Genomic DNA, 4929 nt, shown 5'->3' with positions numbered 1-4929 from the left:
ACCAGTACCCCCAAGTCCTTCTCGGCAGGGCTGCTCTCAATCCCTTCATCCCCCAGCCTGTATTGATACCGGGGGTTGCCCTGACCCAGGTGCAGGACCTTGCACTTGGCCTTGTTAAACCTCATGAGGTTCACATGGGCCCACTTCTCGAGCTTGTCCAGGTCCCTCTGGGTGGCATCCCATCCCTCTGGTGTGTCGACTGCCACAGCTTGGTGTCATCACACTCAGCTTGGTGTCATCTGCAAACCTGCTGAGGGTGCACTCAGTCCCACTGTCTATGTCATTGATGAAGATATTAAACAGTACCAGTCCCAGGACAGACCCCCGCAGGACGCCACTTGTCACCAACCTCCATCTGGACATTGAGCCGTTAACCACTACCCTCTGGATGCGACCATCTAGCCAATTCCTCACCCACCGGACAGTCCACCCATCAAACCCATGCCTCTCCAGTGTAGAGAGAAGGACTTTGTGGGGGGCAGTGTCAAAGGCCTTGCGCAGAGGTCCAGGTAGAGTCCATCATCATTATCAGTCCATTAACGTGTGGAAAAGATGGCACTGTCTCTGGCTTTGCTACTACGAAAATCAGTGTTTCTGTAGAGACACTGTGCAACAAAGTGCTGTAGTATGTGCCAACATTTTAGCACCAACTAATTCTATTCCTGCTCACCAAAACAGCTCGTCAGTTTTAACAGAATTTAAGTATGTATAAAAATTGTAAGTTTAAATGTTTTGCTCAAAGCAACTCTTCTTCTGACACAGAATTTTACATCACCTGAATGGAAATGCCATAAATTAAACAGAAGCAGACTTCTTCTTTCACTCCGGGAATTTTTTTGATAGATCACTTTTAAGTTAACAACTTTACTCATACAGCACTTAGTTTGCTGTTGCTCTATTGAAATTAATCAGTTTTGCTATCAATTACTGATGAGGGTTAGATTTCTATTTTAAATTAAAAAAAGAATAAAAATCATATTTCAGTCCACAGTGAGTGCTACACTAAAAAAACAGGTTTTGTCTGATGCAGATTTCTAACTTTTAACAATGTAGATGATAATGTTTTAATCTAATTTCCACCAAAACTTAATAAGCAGCAGATTTCAAACTCCAAGGAAAATCTTGTATTCCCCAAAGTGGAAGTTACCAAAGTACTTCATAGCCCTAACAATAGCCTTCTGGCAACCTAAAATGCAAATGACATCCGCTGGCTATTTGTTAATTATGTTTGGCTACACTAGAGGATATATTCCAGGCTCTGATTTCTATTAATAGATGCCTGCTTTGGAAAGCATAAAAAATCCTCTGTCCTATCCAGCCTCTTCATACCTAAGACAGCAAGTCCCCTTCTTTTAGATCATCTGCTCTCAATAAAATACAACAAACTGCTGCTCTCCCGTAATATATATGGAATATCCATGTGAGTGCATAATGTGTAGTCCTCTAAGATTTGTGAAACCATTTGTGAGCACTCAAGAAATGTGGAAGACTAATTAATTTGAGACAGCAGTTGTATTTAATGCTTTCATAGACCTCAGTGTTCTGTAATCCTTCAGGAACAGGTTAGGTTCAGTTCAAAGGGATGTTTATCGTAGCTATCTAAACGTCTTGAGATTAGACTAGACTGCAAATAACATAAAGTGAGCTTTCTTACTAGGCATCTATTAATTTCTCTTTTGATCACTCGGAAACAATTCAAGTGCAATCAGAGTCCGAGCCAAAACCTGGAACTGTGGAGCTATAACGTTTACACAATGTTTTGATAACGACTATTGAATTTCAGAAAGTTCTGACAAAAGCTCAGGTCTGCTTTTGTTTTACCTCCTCAACTTTACTGAACTGACTGAATCAAAAGAAGGGCCGTAGTTATGTAAGTTATCTCCCCAGTTTTAGGACCACTAAGAATGTAACAGCTAGTTACAGGAGCTCAAATATTCTGTCTCACCATCACCTTTAAGTCCCCATCTCTTTCTACACCCAGGAGGAGGAAGAGAGATGATGAAGTACCTACTTTCCCATGAGTGTTTCCAATAGAAAATGTAAGATATATTTTGAAAAGTAAGAAGATGTAAATGAGAGCAGCAATGATTTAATCCTGAAAATGCTGTGCAATGATCTCTTCAGAAGATGGAGTATCGCTATGATAAAACCAGATATTTTAAAAATTACAGTACTTATTCATAAACTATTATAATGATGGTGTAAGTAATACTATTAAATTAATTGCTCTTTTTGCGTAACCAGAAGATAGCCTCTTAAGAAGTCTTATCCTGTTTTTCAAAAAATGTCCTTGAAAAGTATATACTCACTGCAGACACAAACATTTACATGTTGCAACTCGTGGTACAGATAAAAAAAAATTCCATAAAAACATATTACGTATGTATTGACAAGTTGGATAAGAATGTAAAGACCGATCCAGGAACATGTATCTGCTACTTTTGGCACGGAATAAGCCCAACATTACACCTGCCCTGGCTAGGTGAAAGATTGTCTAGATATGAAAAGGCAGAACAAACACTAACAATGAAGCTTTCATGTGAGGAGCTAGAGAACTATGTGGTGTGAGGGTAGGGCAGATAGAAATGTCTGCTCAAATGAGCTCTCCAAGGGCAGAGCATCAAAGCTAGTTAAACACCAGAAGAGAGAGAGCCAGTGGGAAGTCTACCGTTGCAGGTTTTATTAGTGGGTTAGACAAACATATATCATGAATGTCATTGGTGCAGTTGATTTGTCTCACTCCAAAGCAACAATTACACACCTTCTCAAAATCTGTTTTCCTTCCTCCCTACCCTGCCCGTTATTGTTCTCATGATCTTAGTCCACTGCATTTTTTTCTTGGTCAAATTTGCCTCTCTAGGTCATCTTCAGCCGTTGGAACTCAGGGCTGTAATAACTCTACTGCTTCCTTTCAAGAGAAAAAAAGAATCAAGAAGAAACCTGGACACACTGAATCCAGAGGCAAAGGTTTTATTCTCCAGCAGTAGAATCCTGTTTAAAACAGCTCTTTTCTCACAAACCGGGTGACAAAAACCTGTCCTCTCCTATCCTTGCCTGACAGTCTCTGCAATCCTGAGTCTTGATGCAAGCAGCAACATACCTCTTGGGTTTGCGTGCCAGCTACCTAATTTTACAAACTTTAAGAACTTAGCTGGCCTATCTGTTCTCCATAGCTAGTAGAAGGAGTCAGGACCCTCAGGTGGGGAGGGGTGGTGGTGATTAGACCTTGGCTAGGCCAACTGCCTTCTAGAAGTGCTCTCCCCAACAATTTCAGGCTGACTCTGGGAAGACAAGGCAGCTCAGCTGAATGGATTCATTCACTTCATGTGAATTGAGGCTTCTGTGCAGTAAAACAAACGAATTTCCTCAGAGAACAGGATTGCAAAACTAAAGGGCTCTTGGAGTTAACCTTTAACTTGAATGGCTAATCCAGTGTTTTGTATACTGAGGATAGGCAAGTTCCTAGTGTTCCCATAAGAAGAGGAAGAGAAGGTGCTTTGGCACAGTCAGGATGTAGGATGTTGGCACTGGGAGGCAGTTCAGATGGGAGCTCTGCAAGAGGCTGCTCTGTTGCTGTCTTCGGGCAATTCCTGCTCGGCCTAGTCCTGCAATGCAGACTACCCACAAGGAGAAATGAGGAATAAAAGCAGTAAATAATAAATAAAAGCAGAACGTGCTAAAAGTTATGTTTATGCTGGTGGCTTTGTAAGCCTGGTGGTGGGGAGCAAAAGAAAGACCTGGCTCTTACTGACTGTGGGGAGGAGAGAGAGGAAGCAAAGGAAGAAGAGGAACAGCCTTATCCCAGCAGAAAAAGAGTGGGGAGAGGGATGGGAAAGAATTTTCTCTGCATCTTTTCCCAAGTCAGAACACCACTGAGGAAGCATCTGTTTGATTTAGTTCTCTGAAGGTCGTTTGTACCCTGGAATCTTTGGCAATAATTTGACATACAAGGTAGTTACACCTGTATTTACCAGGCACGAAAAACCGAAGTACAGCATTTCTTTTGGGAAATTAAGAAGACAACAAATGACTGAGACCATGGCTTATAACATTTTGGGCAAATATATATGTGTACATATGTAATTTTCTAGTACTATACTGCCTAAATCAGAGTAACTGTCATAATTAATTCATATTTAACTAAAGAATCCCTACTTCCCTGCATAATAAATAAATAATGGGTTTTTTTCAGTTTGCATTTCCAGCAAAGTTTTAATGCAAAAGTGCTGATGTTTTATCTTCCTTATTTATCCATAGTGCCCATGAATTACTGGGATATGTTTCAGTTAGTGTATCGTAATGATCAACCTCTACAGCTATTTCTGAAAAATCACTATTTTGAAGAAATGCTAGTTGATATTTAGAAAATAAATCTTAGGAAAATAAAGCTGGCATAAAGATATCAATGTACAGACCCACTAACCAGATTCAGAACAAGGCAAAAGGGTATCTACTACCAAAGCAGTCTCCAAACCTGACAAGAATTTGAAAAGAGGTTATAATATTTCACAGAGAGGGCAGGACTAAAATAAACAGATTTATAATAAATTTTGACCTTGCGGTTTGGGTTTTTTTAAATAATAAATTAGCCAAGGATTTCAGTGTTATTCAATTTTCATCAATTAGATTAAAAAAAGCAGCACAACATAAATTTAAGTCAGAACTGAACAATCTCACTACAGAATAATGGAAAAACTAGCCAGCAGAGTCTATGCTTTAGCTCAGTACTGTGTTTTTCCCAATATCTGCAGAATGACTCCACTGGTAAAAAATAGTTCTGAAATTTGACCCATGTCCAAGTCAGAATGCAGGTGAAGAAATCAAGACTGCCTTCAATTGTGTGTGTGAAATGTTTAATGTTCAATATGACATTAGCCAGATTAAAAACATGAATTTTGGTACATCTGGATAGTACAGAAAGAGGGACGG

Source organism: Aptenodytes forsteri, unplaced genomic scaffold (assembly GCF_000699145.1).
Source record: "Aptenodytes forsteri isolate BGI_AS27 unplaced genomic scaffold, ASM69914v1 Scaffold402, whole genome shotgun sequence".
In the NCBI taxonomy this organism is placed as follows: domain Eukaryota; kingdom Metazoa; phylum Chordata; class Aves; order Sphenisciformes; family Spheniscidae; genus Aptenodytes; species Aptenodytes forsteri.
This window is presented reverse-complemented; position numbering follows the sequence as displayed.